We start from the raw sequence: 19,018 nt of genomic DNA, 5'->3' as shown, positions 1-19,018 counted from the left end.
AACAAAACAAACAATTCCTTTCTACGAGTAACAGGCAAATATAATGCCACTTTGTCTTGTGATCTCACAGTGCCTGTGTCAAATAACAAGGTTTTCCCAAGTTTCATTTATTCCCAAGGGGACAGCCAGACATCAAAAGTCCTCCATATGCTGTGGGTATTGCCCAGTACAAACCGAGCAATTTGAAACGTTCATAGTCTCTACATAAACTCGTTTCATAGCCAGGTATGTGTTAAAGTTTGGGTCCCAGTCTATAGCCAGTCCTTCATCACGTTTATTAATTTCACTTCTGTAGTTATATGCAAGAAAACCATAACAACAAAAAGGTTACTACAAACATAGTTAATAAGTGTATGATCAGTAGGCCAATGATGAACCAATGTCTCTGGGGTTGTTTCACATTTTTATTCATTCTGCCTCTGGCCATCCTGTTCCTGTGGTATGTCCAAACTAAATTTCTTAACAGGTTTGCAGTGGGTCAAATGAACTTAAGATGATCTCTCAGCAATTTTTACTGCAGTGGGTGTTGCCAATAGTACCTGAATGCGGACCTTCCCACTTTGGACTCGCCCAGTTCTTTCTCTTTATGATTTTCAATAAATCAGGACCCGGGGTCAACGCGGCTTCTGGTTTTGCTTCTCGTTTATCTGAAAAGAGTTCAACTGCAAAACAGTCTTATTTGTTAATAACTTCTTCATATAACTAGCTAATGAGCCATGACCTCCAGCTCTGCAGGCATGAGGGCCTTCCATTGTAGCACACAATATGCCCTTCAAACACTATCTCAAAGGGGTCAAGCCCTTTACATTTGGAACAGTTCTCATGCTCAGCAGTGCTAAAGGCAGACAGCAAATCCAAGTTTTTGAGTCTCACTCATTAATTTTCTCAACTTGTTTTCAAGATTCCATTGTACCTTTCCACCAGCCCTGCTGACTACAGGGTGGTGATAAGCACAATGGTTTTTCAAAGAAATCCCAAAAATCTCCCAAGCTGCTGAATTGTCTGATTCACGAAATGTGTCCCATTGTCACTATAAATTCTTTCGGCATGCCAAATCTAGGGATGATTTCTTTCACTAGGGCTTTTGCTACTGTCGCTGCATCAGTTCCTGGTTGGAAAAGCTTCTACCCATTTGAAAACATATCTATGATTACTAAACAGTATTTTTCCCTTCACATTTTATTCAGTTCTATGAAATCCATACAAATAGTATGGAGCGGATAGGAGTGGTGTTGGAAGCTCCCGCGCTTTGGTTTAAATGCTCCTGTGCATGATGTTTTGCTACAAATATGACATGTTGCACAAAATTTTTGTGTATAATTAAAACGTAAATCCATATGTTTGGAATATTTTGTTAACTAACTGTACCATCCCCTGTTGAGACATGGCTCTGCCCATGACTCAACAAAGCTACATATCTAAATAAATTAGATGGCAATATGGGCTTTTCTCTTTGGAGATGTACAGTCCATCTTCAAGGATTGCTCCTCGTTTATCCACTTTTGCTTTTCTGCTTTTGAAGCTAATGTCTGCATTGTTTTAACATTTCTAAATCTAGAGTCTCAGAAGGTTGTAGTTCTTCATTTAAGAGCACAGTTTCTGGGTCTGAGGCAGCTTAGCCGCAGCTGCATCAGCCGAGCATTGCCTTTTGAAATTCTATCTTGTTGTTTTGTATGGGCTGCACATTTACAGATAGCTATTCTAGTGGGTAACTGAATAGAATCTAACAGGTTCAGAATCAATTGTGCATGATTAATCGGCTTGCCAGTAGATGTTATCATTCCCCTGTTTTTCCATTGTTGTGCAAAGACATGCACTGTAGAAAACATACTGACTGTCAGTATATATGTTAACACATTTGCCTTTAAGCTAGAGTGCAAGCGCGTCAAAGCTATCAATTCTGCTGCTTGAGCTGACAGGTTATGTTGCAGGGGTTGTGCTTCTATGATTTAAATCATCAGTCACTACTGCATAGCCCACTAGGTTTCCTGTAGGACCTCGTCTACAGGACCCATCCTAAAAATGTCACCTCTCGTCAGCTAAAGGTACATCAGTAAGATCTTGTCTGGGTGTGGTTATTTGTTCCATTTCCTGCCAGGCAGCTGTGCGGTGTGCCATCCACAGGAATCGGAAGTAATGTCGATGGATTTTATGTTGTACAACGTTCAATTGTCATATGGGGTTGACTCAATAGTATGGCCATACAAGAAAGATGTCTGGCAGGGGGATAAAAATGCTATTTTTCTTGCAGTAAAATTATTGCAACTGCATGAGGTACTCTCAGCGTGAGAGGATGAAACAACACCACTGAGGCTGAAGCTTGCACTGCCATAGCTGCTGCGACTACTGCTTATGCAGGGGTGGTAATGATCGTGCCACGGATCTAACTGTGATGAATAGTAAGCTATGGGGCGTTGCTTGCGCCATGTTGTTGCGTCAGTACTGGCGTCATATATCCCATACCACAATCTACAGTTTGGAAAAATCTCTTATGGTAATTAGGAAGCCCTAAAACTAATGATGAAGCTATCAGTTGTTTTAGTCTACAAAAGGCTGCTTCTGCTTCTGGAGTCCAGTGCAGTGTTTCTTGTGCTGCCATTGGTGTTTTAAATATTAAATCAGCCAATGGAGCCGTTTCTAAAGCATAATTCGGTATCCAACCGACAAAAATTAGTGGTTCCCAGAAGGACATCATTTCCTTTTGGTAGTTGGTCTAGGTGCTTAATAAGATAGCTGTTTTCCGATCTTTATCTAATGTTCTGCCTTCTTTGGATATCACATATCCCAGGTATTTAACCTGTTCTTTCCAAAGTTGCAATTTGTGTTTATTCACTTTATGCCCTTGTTCAGCTAAGAATTTCAACAAGGCTATTGTATCTTCCCTACACTGCTGCTGGGTAGGGGCTGCAAGCAGGATGTCATCTACATAAAGTAGTACTTGGCTGCCCCTGGTGGAAAACCCTGCCAGGTTGCTAGCCATCTCTTGTCTTGAATATTGTTGGACTTTCACTATATCCCTGTGGTAGTCGGTTAATGCATTATACCTTTTGCCCTGAAATGTAAATGCAAACCAATGCTGGCTGTCAGGGTGGATAGGTATTGAGAAAAACGCATTGCTAATATCTACCACGGTGAAGTATTTTTTGTTGCGGTTTCAAATGGATTTAACAAAGTATGTGGGTCTGGCACCGTGGGTGCTCTTGGTAATACGCATCATTTACAGCTTGTAAATCTTGTACCATCCGCCATTCCCGTTTGCTTTTCACAGGAAATAGAGGGGTATTACATATTGAATCTAAGGATTCTACCAGTATCCCTTCTTAAGTAATGCCATTATGATAGAGCGATCCCTGTTCGCATCCTTGCTCAAAGGATATTGTCTCTTCCTTGGTCTAAAAGCTGATTTTGGTGTAATAACTACTGGCCTGCTGTTGAATAAGTCCTACATCTGATTTTCCTGTTGACCAGAGCATTTGGTATTTCACTCAAAGCTTTTTCTTCTTCCTCTATCAAAGAATGCCAGTCAGCTGTCTTCACTCTGTTGTAAGTGTACGGCTGGTGCTTCGTTAATCAATTCAGTTTTTGTTTCTGCTTACTCCTAAGTCCGACAACTCTAAGTCAGTCAGTTTCTCCCATTTTGTCACTTTGTCACCCAAGTCTACCCACCTAACATTCCTGTTTTTGGTTAGGCTAACATGTGGTAGTTTATTGGATTTGTACAATTCCAAAACTCCTGAGGTACGAACAACTCACTACACTGTTGCCCTCAGTGTCCCAGTATAAGTCCGTAGTATCAGTCTATTTGCAGGATTCCTGAACAACTTTTGTTAAGTATTCTTTATCAGGTCTGGTGTGCTACAATATAGGGTACAATGTAATAAATGTTGCTGGTCAACATCGGGGGAAGCTTACCTTGCTGGTGGCTACATTCATTAGTTCCTTGGTCACTGCCCTGGACCGGTTGTAACCAGATCCTGGCTGTACCAGTAATAAGCCTCACCCTCCGACCCGTTACTACAAAGTATCAGTTTGTCTCTGTGCCTCCATACCGTTCATGGTAGGGACTACTGCTATGCCAAAAGTTGCATAAGATCTCTTCCTAATAAGTTCATGGGGCATTTGGCAGAAAGTACTATTTTACTTCTTTGGGTCATGCCGAGGCGAGGTCAGTTATTGCTATATCATGGGAAAGTGGTTCCCTGTACAGCTGTCCGTTTGCTGCTTTCACTAATGTATGTAATCAGGTGACTCAGAATGTTCAGTAACTTTGAAGGATGTATCAAAGTTAAGTGATGCTCCTGAATCACACAAAATTTGACTTCTCTCCCCTCCACCAAGTGTAACTTCGGTTTGATGTCTGCTAAATAGAGCTCTAAGCTCAGTAATGCCAGATCTAAAACTTCACTTTCCCCAACTTCTACATCCGGTTGCATGTCATCTGTTTCTTCTAAGGTATTTACATCATTCCCTGCTCATTAGTCTCTCCTGGTGACTGCTGAGCAACATAACTAATCATATAGTCAATCCTCATCTTCCTTATCCTTTTTTTCCACAGGTGCCTTGCTCCTGCAATCCCTTGCCAAATGTCCCTTCTTACGCAATTGGAAGCACTCACCTTTTTCTTTCTGCTCTCATAAATTTCTGAGTTTCTGTCAGGCGTTTGTTACCCTGAGTATTTGGCTTACCCTTTTGGCTGCTTGTACTACAAGGCCTTCCGCTGCGTCTTCAGCTGTGAAGACCTGGGTTTTCTTTTTCTTTTTACTGTTAAAAAGTCTATCAGCATGCCTAGCATACTCTAACAAGGCTTGAAGCCTACTTGTTGATGATCTATCATGTGCTTCGTGATGAAGCTATTGATAGGGCAATACAACCTTTCAAAAATGCATTCTTCAATTGTTGTTCATATGAGCTATCATTCTTTTTGATTTTCAGGAACAGGCATGCCACTATGGTTATTAAAACATTCTAATAATCTACCATAGTATGCATCCACTGTTTCATTATCTCGTTATGCGCATTGATTAATGCAAGTCCAGTCTGCCCTAGGTTTCCATTTTTCAGTAATGCGGTCTGTAAGACCCTTCAATCTAGTATCTAGTTCTGCGTCATTATGTGGGAGTGGCCTGTGTTTAGCATCCACGGGCATTCAAGCCACAAATCATGTGCCAGTCCGGACCTAAAATTTGTCTAACTACTCTTTCTACTTCTTCCCCATTTAAATTGGTAACTTAATCTCATGCCCTGTAAATCCTGTAGAAATTTCTCAAAGTTAATTTTTGGATGGGGAATGCCTTCTGTAGCTTTTCGGATGTCTTCCGGTGTCCATGGTCTATATACTAAGAGAGTTGAGGCCTGGCCCTCCTGTCCTGCCTGTGGGTTAGGTACTTCTATTAATGGACAGATTTCCTCACTCTCATCTAATAAACTTCCGCTTGGTTGAACATCTATAAGCGTTTGACGTGTTAGGGATCTAGTCGATAGGTTCTCTTACAAATGGTTGTCTTAATATCCCTGTTGTCTCTGGGTAGCGTGGGGGTCCAGCCGCCCTCCGCTTCATATTCTGAGTAAGGCATCGGTGGAGGTGGTAGGGGAGGGACCGATGCTACTATTATGTTATTATCCTCTTTGTCTAAAAATAATGCGTTTGCATTTTTATTTTTCTGTTCCCTTGGTTCACTTCCTCAATCCACCTATGTGCGAGGAACACCCAACTATTGTTGTTTTTGCCTGACCTTCTGCGTCAGATTTTAACTGTTTCAAAAGTTTTACTAATGACACTTTATCTAATTTACCATCAAAGTCATACTTGTTAACCCATTTTGAAAAATATCTCATTATCTGCTCTCTGTAATTGCATATATTTTGCATCTTCTGTTAGATAGGTCACGTGACCCTTTAGTGCATTCATTTCCCATGTCTCTGAAAGAGAAAAAGAAGAAGAGAGAGAGAAAAAACAGAACTGTTCGTAACCCTTTCTCTTGTACCACGTGGTATCTTATTCCCGTATTCACAGTAGTGTCTAGAATGACTGTTTACTTTGCTTTGTTTTATTTCCTGATCTATGACTCAAGATACAATACTTGACTACCTCTCCCTGCTATCACAAACCTTAGCAATAGCACAGTGTAACCTGGTCCCGATCTAAAAACAAAAACAAAGAGAGGAATTCTGCTTACCGAGCCTCCTGCTTATGTTTGATATGCTTTTTAGGACCCAGTTTTCCGGCTTTTGCCACAGATCAGACAAGTGGACAGCCTCTTTAGACACGACAATTCAGTCGGAGTCTTTCCTTCTTCTAAGATTTGATTGCCACCTATATATTCTGACCTGCAGCTTACCAGGGAATTCGGTCCGAAGGACTAAAATGTTAAATAAATTACGTTAGAGTCAGACTGTAAAAATCATTGAGTTATTCAAAAACAATGTCAATCAATAACAAACAATAATGCAGGAGAACTTGAGTATCTTAAACTCTAATGTACATTAGGAGGCAAAAAACCATACACAAGTTTGTACAGAATTTTGTCTAGTTTTATTCACAAAGGGCACCATTTTTATACATGTCATTATCAGTTTGCCCACCTCACTGCGTGGTCAGTGACAGGGTCTTTACATCATAGTAATTCATAAAAGTGCTGAATTTGTGTTTTCAAAGTCTTTTCCCATGTGAATGTTACAGCCTTGCAAGCACCTGGTCAGTCACGATGACCTCCTGAGGATGTAGCCAATTCAAGGTTCTCAGATTAGTTCGAATACAATAGATGTATGTCTTCTTTAATGCCTCTCTTTGTCTTTCTGGTTCCCCAGCTCGCACTATCAGAGATAGTGCGCTGAAACTATTCTCCTGGTGGAAGCAGGAAAGAAGATACACATCGCGAACAGATTTATTATTTTCTAACTTTGCAAAATAATCTTTACTTGAAAGACATGAGCCAGGCTCTGCTTGCGCTGCCAAGGTCAAATTTCTGATTACACTGCAGCTTGTGCTTCAAGCAATAATATGCAGGTTTATTTCTACTATTATTCTAGTAAGACAGAATTAAATGCATTATATACTACTTTTCAAACTTTGTTCTCTATTATGGATTTAAGTACATTTATTCCTAACTAAAGCACACATTTCTCTATATATTTGACCACACAACTTATATGTGTTTGAATGTTTGAATACACATTTTCCCAAGCAACATACATATAAATATATTTTCTAAGCAGCATACATTGTAAATATATTTTCTAAGCAGCATGTATAGATTTTTCTAACATTCTCCCTCCTGTTAATGCATTTTATTCTGTCTGAAACATAAACAGTATTATTTCATTTCTTAGCCTTTTCCTTTCAGGACTCTCAGCTAAGTAAGTCATTTGTTTTATATTTCAGATAGGCTTTCACTTGGTATCAACAAATTCAATTCCATATCTTGGTACATAGTTTCAGTCACTGATACATCAACTAAGTCCTTAACTAATTTTTCACAGGGTATCCGCGGCAGACACATGCTCCAATTATGAGCAGTACCACACAAATTGCAAACAAAATGTTCATAAGGACCGACCCCCACCCCCCAAACAGATTCTGGAAAAGTTAGGTCAGTGGGTTTGGGCCTGGTTCTGCCATTGCTGACACCTGCTGTATTACCTCAGGTGATCATTAATTTCATGCTGGTTGTCTGGAATGCGCAGCATTCTTCTTTGATAAGCGCCGCGTACCACCTCTGCGCTAGGGTGAAGTCAAGAGCCATTCGGTTCTGTAATACAACTGTTCTCATTGCATTCATTTCATCAGTCACAAGTTCAAGAGCGAGGAAAAGTCGCATTGCTCATTACTTGAGGAGTTTTGACAATTTCCTCAGTTCCCAAATTGATTTGACTGCTCCGTGGGCTGGGAATATCCCAGCCCAGGATATCTTACTGTCACTCAAGTCCATATGGGTCAACTTTTCTTTGTCCTTCACAGGCGAATGATCCTTCCAGCTTGCTTCAATCTTACCCACTGGATTAGTAGGTTTCTGACTGTATTTTTGGCTTGCTGAGCTCGTCTCTCACATTACGTATTTTACCCAGGGGCAATTCTGCAGTATGTCTTATGGCTGGAACCAGATAACCCAAAAACAACTGCGGACCAATTCTCAGGTAACCATTTATAGGCCTTTTTCCCACAAACAAAATAACAGTTTTCTACTTTTTGTACTGATGGTTAACCCTGAATGAAACATTTTCTTATCTATAACAGATAATTGTCTATATATTTCAGGAGTTTTTGCACATCTCTCAATGTTGTTTTCATCAAGCTTAAGTATGAACCATAATTAGTGCTACAACTAGTACCTTGGTCTATAGGTTTTATATAACATTTGTAAGACACAGTTATGTTACAGTTACTCCAACCAACCTGGGTGTATCATTTTTAACAAAACAAACAATTCCTTTCTGAGTAACAGGCAAATATAATGCCACTTTGTCTTGTGATCTCACAGTGCCTGTGTCAAATAACAGGTTTTCCCAAGTTTCATTTTATTCCCAAAGGGGACAGCAGACATCAAAGTCCTCCATATGCTGTGGGTATTGCAGTACAAACCCAGCAATTTGAAGCGTTCATAGTCTCTACATAAACTTCGTTTCATAGCCAGGTATGTGTTAAAGTTTGGGTGCCAGTCTATAGCCAGTCCTTCATCACGTTTTATTAATTTCACTTCTGTAGTTATATGCAAGAAAAACCATAACAACAAAAGGTTACTACAAACATAGTTAATAAGTGTATGATCAGTAGGCCAGTGAACCAATGTCTCTGGGGTTGTTTCACATTTTATTCATTCTGCCTCTGGCCATCCTGTTCCTGTGGTATGTCCAAACTAAATTTCTTAACAGGTTTGCAGTGGGTCAAATGAACCCAAGATGATCTCTCAGCAATTTTTACTGCAGTGGGTGTTGCCAATAGTACCTGAATACGGACCTTCCCACTTTGGACTCGCCCAGTTCTTTCTCTTTTATGATTTTCAGCCAAATCCAGGACCCGGGGTCAGCGGCTTCTGGTTTTGCTTCTCGTTTATCTGAAAAGAGTTCAACTGCAAAACAGTCTTATTTGTTAATAACTTCTTCATATAACTAGCTAATGAGCCGCCGGCCTCCAGCTCTGCAGGCATGAGGGCCTTCCATTGTGGCACACAATATGCCCTTCAAACACTATCTCAAAGGGGTCAAGCCCTTTACATTTGGAACAGTTCTCATGCTCAGCAGTGCTAAAGGCAGACAGCAAATCCAAGTTTTTGAGTCTCACTCATTAATTTTCTCAACTTGTTTTCAAGATTCCATTGTACCTTTCCACCAGCCCTGCTGACTGGGGTGATAAGCACAATGGTTTTCAAAATCCCAAAAATCTCCCAAGCTGCTGAATTGTCTGATTCGCGAAATGTGTCCCATTGTCACTATAAATTCTTTCCGGCATGCCAAATCTAGGGATGATTTCTTTCACTAGGCTTTGCTACTGTCGCTGCATCCAGTTCCTGGTTGGAAAAGCTTCTACCCATTTTGAAAACATATCTATGATTACTAAACAGTATTTTTTCCCTTCACATTTATTCAGTTCTATGAAATCCATACAAATAGTATGGAGCGGATAGGAGTGGTGTTGGAAAGCTCCCACGCTTTGGTTTTAAATGCTCCTGTGCATGATGTTTTGCTACAAATATGACATGTTGCACAAAATTTTTTGTGTATAATTAAGTAAATCCATATGTTTGGAATATTTTGTTAACTAACTGTACCATCCCCTGTTGAGACATGGCTCTGCCCATGACTCAACAAAGCTGCATATCTAAATAAATTAGATGGCAATATGGGCTTTTTCTCTTTGGAGATGTACAGTCCATCTTCAAGGATTGCTCCTCGTTTTATCCACTTTTGCTTTTCTGCTTTTGAAGCTAATGTCTGCATTGTTTTTAACATTTCTAAATCTAGAGTCTCAGAAGGTTGTAGTTCTTCATTTAAGAGCACAGTTTCTGGGTCTGAGGCAACTTAGCCGCAGCTGCATCAGCCGAGCATTCCTTTGAAATTCTATCTTGTTGTTTTGTATGGGCTGCACATTTACAGATAGCTATTCTAGTGGGTAACTGAATAGAATCTAACAGGTTCAGAATCAATTGTGCATGATTAATTGGCTTGCCAGTAGATGTTATCATTCCCCTGTTTTCCATTGTTGTGCAAAGACATGCACTGTAGAGAAAGCATACTGACTGTCAGTATATATGTTAACACATTTGCCTTTGCTAGAGTGCAAGCCGCGTGTCAAAGCTATCAATTCTGCTGCTTGAGCTGACAGGTTATGTTGCAGGGGTTGTGCTTCTATGATTTGCGTCATCAGTCACTACTGCATAGCCCACTAGGTTTTTCCTGTAGGACCTCGTCTACAGGACCCATCCACAAAAAATGTCACCTCTCGTCAGCTAAGGTACATCAGTAAGATCTTGTCTGGGTGTGGTTATTTGTTCCATTTCCTGTAGGCAGCTGTGCGGTGTGCCATCCACGGAATCCGAAGTAATGTCGATGGATTTAATGTTGTACAACGTTCAATTGTCATATGGGGTTGACTCAATAGTATGGTCATGCAAGAAAGATGTCTGGCAGGGGATAAAAATGCTATTTTTCTTGCAGTAAAATTATTGCAACTGCATGAGGTACTCTCAGCGTGAGAGGATGAAACAACACCACTGAGGCTGAAGCTTGCACTGCCATAGCTGCTGCGACTACTGCTTATGCGCGCAGGTGGTAATGATCGTGCCACGGATCTAACTGTGATGAATAGTAAGCTATGGGCGTTGCTTGCCGCCATGTTGTTGCGTCAGTACTGGCGTCATATATCCCGCCTACAATCTACAGTTTGGAAAAATCTCTTATGGTAATTGGAAGCCCTAAAACTAATGATGAAGCTATCAGTTGTTTTAGTCTACAAAACTGCTTCTGCTTCTGGAGTCCAGTGCAGTGTTTCTTGTGCTGCCATTGGTGTTTTAAATATTAAATCAGCCAATGGAGCCGTTTCTAAAGCATAATTAGGTATCCAACCCGACAAAATTAGTCGTTCCCAAGAAGGACATCATTTCCTTTTGGTAGTTGGTCTAGGTGCTTGTAAGATAGCTGTTTTCGATCTTTATCTAATGTTCTGCCTTCTTTGGATATCATATCCCAGGTATTTAACCTGTTCTTTCCAAAGTTGCAATTTGTGTTTATTCACTTTATGCCCTTGTTCAGCTAAAATTTCAACAAGGCTATTGTATCTTCCCTACACTGCTGCTGGGTAGGGGCTGCAAGCAGGATGTCATCTACATAAAGTAGTACTTGGCTGCCCCTGGTGGAAAACCTGCCAGGTTGCTAGCCATCTCTTGTCGCGAATATTGTTGGACTTTCACTATATCCCTGTGGTAGTGGTGTCGCGTATACCTTTTGCCCTGAAATGTAAATGCAAACCAATGCTGGCTGTCAGGGTGGATAGGTATTGAGAAACGCATTGCTAATATCTACCACGGTGAAGTATTTTTGTTGCGGTTTCAAATCGTTTAACAAAGTATGTGGGTCTGGCACCGTGGGTGCTCTTGGTATTACGCATCATTTTACAGCTTGTAAATCTTGTACCATCCGCCATTCCCGTTTGCTTTTCACAGGAAATAGAGGGTATTACATGGTGAATCTAAGGATTCTACCAGTATCCCTTTCTTAAGTAATGCCATTATGATAGGCTTGATCCCTGTTCCGCATCCTTGCTCAAAGGATATTGTCTCTTCCTTGGTCTAAAGCTGATTTTGGTGTAATAACTACTGGCCCTGCTGTTGAATAAGTCCTACATCTGATTTTCCTGTTGACCAAAGAACATTTGGTATTTCACTCAAAGCTTTTCTTCTTCCTCTATCAAGAATGCCAGTCAGCTGTCTTCACTCTGTTGTAAGTGTACAGCTGGGCGTGTAGTTAATCAATTCAGTTTTTGTTTCTGTACTCTAAGTCCGACAACTCTAAGTCAGTCAGTTTCTCCCATTTTGTCACTTTGTCACCCAAGTCTACCCACCTAACATTCCTGTTTTGGTTAGGCTAACATGTAGTTTATTGGATTTGTACAATTCAAAAACTCCTGAGGTAACGAACAACTCACTACACTGTTGCCCTCAGTGTCCCAGTATAGGGTCCGTAGTATCAGTCTATTTGCAGGATTCCTGAACAACTTTTGTTCGTATTCTTTATCAGGTCCTGGTGTGCTACAATAATATAGGGTACAATGTAATAAATGTTGCTGGTCAACATCGAGGGAAGCACCTTGCTGGTGGCTACATTCATTAGTTCCTTGGTCACTGCCCCTGGACGGTTGTAACCAGATCCTGGCTGTACCAGTAATAAGCCTCACCCTCGACCGTGCTACAAAGTATCAGTTTGTCTCTGTGCCTCCATACCGTTCATGGTAGGGACTACTGCTATGCCAAAAGTTGCATAAGATCTCTTCTAATAAGTTCATGGGGCATTTGGCAGAAAGTACTATTTTACTTCTTTGGGTCATGCCGAGGCGGGGTCAGTTATTGCTATATCATGGGAAAGTGGTTCCCTGTACAGCTGTCCGTTTGCTGCTTTCACTAATATGTAATCAGGTGACTCAGAATGTTCGGTAACTTTGAAGGATGTATCAAAGTTCGTGATGCTCCTGAATCACACAAAATTTGACTTCTCTCCCTCCACCAGAAGTGTAACTTCGGTTTAGTGTCTGCTAAATGAGGCTCTAAGCTCAGTAATGCCAGATCTAAAACTTCACTTTCCCCAACTTCTACATCCGGTTGCATGTCATCTGTTTCTTCTAAAAGGTATTTACATCATTCCCCTGCTCATTAGTCTCTCCTGGTGACTGCTGAGCAGCATAACTATCATATAGTCAATCCTCATCTTCCTTATCCTTTTTTTCCACAGGTGCCTTGCTCCTGCAATCCCTTACCAAATGTCCCTTCTTACATAATTGAAGCACTCACCTTTTTCTTTCTGCTCTCATAAATTTCTGAGTTTCTGTCAGGCGTTTGTTACCCTGAGTATTTGGCTTACCCTTTTTGGCTGCTTGTACTACAAAAACTTCGCACCGTCTTCAGCTGTGAAGACCTGCGTTTTCTTTTCTTTTACTGTTGAAATGTTTTCGGCATGTCTAGCATACTCTAACAAGGCTTGAAGCCTACTTGTTCGGTGATCTATCATGTGCTTCGTGATGAAGCTATTGATAGGGGCAATACAACCTTTCAAAAATGCATTCTTCAATTGTTGTTCATATGAGCTATCATTCTTTTTGATTTTCAGGAACAGGCATGCCACTATGGTTATTAAAACATTCTAATAATCTACCATAGTATGCATCCACTGTTTCATTATCTCGTTAATGCGCATTGATTAATGCAAGTCCAGTCTGCCCTAGGTTTCCATTTTTCAGTAATGCGGTCTGTAAGACCCTTCAATCTAGTATCTAGTTCTGCGTCATTATGTGGGAGTGGCCTGTGTTGCGCATCACGGGCATTCAGGCGCCACAAATCATGTGCCAGTCGGACCTAAAATTTGTCTAACTACTCTTTCTACTTCTTCCCCATTTTAAGTGGTAGCAATCTCATGCCCTGTAAATCCTGTAGAAATTTCTCAAAGTTAATTTTTGGATGGGGAATGCCTTCTGTAACTTTTGGATGTCTTCGGTGTCCATGGTCTATATACTAAGAGAGTTGAGGCCTGGCCCTCCTGTCCTGCCTGTGGGTTGGGTACTTCTATTAATGGACAGATTTCCTCACTCTCATCTAATAAACTTCCGCTTGGTTGAACATCTATAAGCGTTTGGCGTGTTGGGATCTAGTCGATAGGTTCTCTTACAAATGGTTGTCTTAATATCCCTGTTGTCTCTGGGTAGCGTGGGGGGGGGTTCAGCCCGCCCTCCCGCTTCATATTCTGAGTAAGGCATCGGTGGACGTGGTAGGGGAGGGACCGATGCTACTATTATGTTATTATCCTCTTTGTCTAAAATAATGCCTTTGCATTTTATTTTTCTGTTCCTTAGGTTCACTTCCTCAATCCACCTATGTGCGAGGAACACCCAACTGTTGTTGTTTTTGCCTGACCTTCTGCGTCAGATTTTAACTGTTTCAAAAGTTTTACTAATGACACTTTATCTAATTTACCATCAAAGTCATACTTGTTAACCCATTTTGAAAAATATCTCACATTATCTGCTCTCTGTAATTGCATATATTTTGCATCTTCTGTTAGAAGATCACGTGACCCTTTAGTGCATTCATTTCCCATGTCTCTGAAAGGAAAAAAGAAGAGAGAGAGAGAGAGAAAAAACAGAACTGTTCGTAACCCTTTCTCTTGTACCGCGTGGTATCTTATTCCCGTATTCACAGTAGTGTCTAGAATGACTGTTTACTTTGCTGTTTTATTTCCTGATCTATGACTCAAGATACAATACTTGACTACCTCTCTCCCTGCTATCACAAACCCCTTAATAGCACAGTGTAACCTGGTCCCGATCTAAAACAAAAACAAGAGAGGAATTCTGCTTACCGAGCCTCCTGCTTATGTTTGATATGCTTTTAGGACCCAGTTTTCGGCTTTTAGGCCATTACAGATCAGACAAGTGGACAGCCTCTTTAGGCGCGACAATTCAGTGGTCTTTCCTTCTTCTGCGCGAATTTGATTGCCACCTATATATTCTGACCTGCAGCTTACCAAGGGAATTCGGTCGAAGGACAAAATGTTAAATAAATTCGTTAGAGTCAGACTGTAAAAATCATTGAGTTATTCAAAAACAATGTCAATCAATAACAAACAATAATGCAGGAGAACTTGGTATCTTAAACTCTAATGTACATTAGGAGGCAAAACCATACAAGTTTGTGTACAGAATTTTGTCTAGTTTTATTCACAAAGGGCACCATTTTTATACATGTCATTATCGGTTTGCCCACCTCACTGGCGTGTGTGGTCAGTGACAGGGTCTTTACATCATAGTAATTCATAAAAAAGTGCTGAATTTGTGTTTTTCAAAAGTCTTTTCCCATGTGAATGTTACAGCCTTGCAAGCACCTGGTCGATCACGATGACCTCCTGAGGATGTAGCCAATTCAAGGTTCTCAGATTAGTTGAATACAATAGATGTATGTCTTCTTTAATGCCTCTCTTTGTCTTTCTGGTTCCCCAGCTCGCACTATCAGAGATAGTGCACAAACTCTCCTGGTGGAAGCAGGAAAGAAGATACATCTTGAACAGATTTATTATTTTCTAACTTTGCAAAATAATCTTTACTTGAAAGACATGAGCCAGGCTTGCACTCTGCTACAAGGTCAAATTTCTGATTACACTGCAGCTTGTGCTTCAAGCAATAATATGCAGGTTTATTTCTACTATTATTCTAGTAAGACAAATTAAATGCATTATATACTACTTTTCAAACTTTGTTCTCTATTATGGATTTAAGTACATTTATTCCTAACTAAAGCACACATTTCTCTATATATTTGACCACACAACTTATATGTGTTTGAATGTTTGAATACATTTTTCCCAAGCAGCATACATAGTAAATATATTTTCTAAGCAGCATACATTGTAAATATATTTTTCTAAGCAACATGTATATAGATTTTCTAACATTCTCCCTCCTGTTAATGCATTTTTTATTCTGTCTGAAACATAAACAGTATTATTTCATTTCTTAGCCTTTTCCTTTCAAGGACTCTCAGCTAAGTAAGTCATTTGTTTTATATTTCAGATAGGCTTTCACTTGGTATCAACAAATTCAATTCCATATCTTGGTACATAGTTTCAGTCACTGATACATCAACTAAGTCCTTAACTAATTTTTCACACAGGGTATCCATGCAGACACATGCTCCAATTATGAGCAGTACCACACAAATTGCAATCAAAATGTTCATGGGACCCGACCCCCACCCCCAAACAGATTCTGGAAAAAGTTCGTCAGTTGGGTTTGGGCCTGGTTCTGCCATTGCTGACACCTGCTGTATTACCTCCAGGTGATCATTAATTTCATGCTGGTTGTCTGGAATGTACAGCATTCTTCTTTGATAAGCGCGCGCGTACCACCTCTACGCGCTAGGGTGAAGTCAAACCATTCGGTTCTGTAATACAACTATTCTCATTGCATTCATTTCATCAGTCACAAGTTCAAGGCCGAAAAAGTCGCATTGCTCATTACTTCGGTTTTGACAATTTCCTCAGTTCCCAAATTGATTTGACTGCTCCGTAGGCTGGGAATATCAGCCCAGGATATCTTTACTGTCACTCAAGTCCATATGGGTCAACTTTTCTTTGTCCTTCACAGCCGAATGATCCTTCAGCTTGCTTCAATCTTACCCACTGGATTAGTAGGTTTTCTGACTGTATTTTTTGGCTTGCTGAGCTCGTCTCACATTCGTATTTTGCAGGGCAATTCTGCAGTATGTCTTATGGCTGGAACCAGATAACCCAAAAACAACTGCCGGACCAATTCTCAGGTAACCATTTATAGGCCTTTTTCCCACAAACAAAATAACAGTTTTCTACTTTTTGTACTGATCTTGGGTTAACCCTGAATGAAACATTTTCTTATCTATAACAGATAATTGTCTATATATTTCAGGAGTTTTGCACATCTCTCAATGTTGTTTCATCAAGCTTAGTATGAACCATAATTAGTGCTACAACTAGTACCTTGGTCTATAGGTTTTATATAACATTTGTAAGACACAGTTATGTTACAGTTACTCCAACCAACCTGGAGTGTATCATTTTAACAAAACAAACAATTCCTTTCTGAGTAACAGGCAAATATAATGCCACTTTGTCTTGTGATCTCACAGTGCCTGTGTCGTCAAATAACAGGTTTTCCCAAGTTTCATTTTATTCCCAAGGGGACAGCAGACATCAAAAGTCCTCCATATGCTGTGGGTATTGCAGTACAAACCCAGCAATTTGAAGCGTTCATAGTCTCTACATAAACTCGTTTCATAGCCAGGTATGTGTTAAAGTTTGGGTGCCAGTCTATAATGATCCTTCATCACGTTTTATTAATTTCACTTCTGTAGTTATATGCAAGAAAAACCATAACAACAAAAGGTTACTACAAACATAGTTAATAAGTGTATGATCAGTAGGCCAGTGAACCAATGTCTCTGGGGTTGTTTCACATTTTTATTCATTCTGCCTCTGGCCATCCTGTTCCTGTAGTATGTCAAACTAAATTTCTTAACAGGTTTGCAGTGGGTCAAATGAACCCAAGATGATCTCCTCAGCAATTTTACTGCAGTGGGTGTTGCCAATAGTACCTGATACGGACCTTCCCACTTTGCCCTCCCCCAGTTCTTTCTCTGTATGATATTCAGCCAAATCAGGACCCGGGGTCAGTACGGCTTCTGGTTTTGCTTCTCGTTTATCTGAAAAAGAGTTCAACTGCAAACAGTCTTATTTGTTAATAACTTCTTCATATAACTAGCTAATGAGCCATCGGCCTCCAGCTCTCTGCAGGCATGAGGGCCTTCCATTTGGCGCACAATATGCCCTTCAAACACTATCTCAAAAGGGTCAAGCCCTTTACATTTGGAACAGTTCTCATGCTCCAGCAGTGCTAAAGGAACGAACAACAAATCCAAGTTTTGAGTCTCACTCATTAATTTTCTCAACTTGTTTTTCAAGATTCCATTGTACCTTTCCACCAGCCCTGCTGACTGAGAGGTGATAAGCACAATGGTTTTCAAAATCCCAAAAATCTCCCAAGCTGCTGGATTGTCTGATTCACGAAATGTGTCCCATTGTCACTATAAATTCTTTCCGGCATGCAAATCTGAGGGATGATTTCTTTCACTAGGGCTTTGCTACTACAAGCTGCATCCAGTTCCTGGTTGGAAAAGCTTCTGCCATTTTGAAAACATATCTATGATTACTAAACAGTATTTTCCCTTCACATTTATTCAGTTCTATGAAATCCATACAAATAGTATGGAGCGGATAGAGTGGTGTTGGAAAGCTCCACGCTTTGGTTTTAAATGCTCCCTGTGCATGATGTTTGCTACAAATATGACATGTTGCACAAAATTTTTGTGTATAATTAAGTGAAATCCATATGTTTGGAATATTTTGTTAACTAACTGTACCATCCCCCCTGTTGAGACATGGCTCTGCCCATGACTCAACAAAGCTGCATATCTAAATAAATTAGATGGCAACATGGGCTTTTTCTCTTTGGAGATGTACAGTCCATCTTCAAGGATTGCTCCTCGTTTTATCCACTTTTGCTTTTCTGCTTTTGAAGCTAATGTCTGCATTGTTTTTAACATTTCTAAATCTAGAGAGTCTCAGAAGGTTGTAGTTCTTCATTTAAGGCACAGTTTCTGGGTCTGGGGCAGCTGCTTAGCCAGCAGCTGCATCAGCCAAACATTCCCTGAAATTCTATCTTGTTGTTGTTTGTATGGGCTGCACATTTACAGATAGCTATTCTATTGGGTAACTGAATAGAATCTAACGGAGTTCAGAATCAATTGTGCATGATTAATCGGCTTGCCAGTAGATGTTATCATTCCCCTGTTTTTCCATTGTTGTGCAAAGACATGCACTGTAGAAAGCATACTGACTGTCGGTATATATGTTAACACATTTGCGCGCGCTTTCGCTAGAGTGCAAACGCCGTCATCAAACTATCAATTCTGCTGCTTGAGCTGACGGGTGATTTATGTTGCAGGGGTTATTGCTTCTATGATTTAGATCATCAGATCACTACTGCACATAGCCACTAGGTTTTTTTCCTATGGGACCCTGCGTCTACAGGACCCATCCACAAAAATGTCACCTCTCGTCAGCTAAAGAAAGGTACATCAGTAAGATCTTGTCTGGGTGTGGTTATTTGTTCCATTTCCTGTAGGCAGCTGTGCGGTGTGCCATCCCACAGAATGCCGGAAGTAATGTCGAGTGGATTTAATGTTGGCCTGGCGTTCAATTTGTCATATGGGGTTGACTCAATAGGTATGGTTTC

The sequence above is a fragment of the Protopterus annectens genome, chromosome 12.part0 (assembly GCF_019279795.1).
Source record: "Protopterus annectens isolate FY-2018-M chromosome 12.part0, PAN1.0, whole genome shotgun sequence".
NCBI lineage: Eukaryota > Metazoa > Chordata > Ceratodontiformes > Protopteridae > Protopterus > Protopterus annectens.
This window is presented reverse-complemented; position numbering follows the sequence as displayed.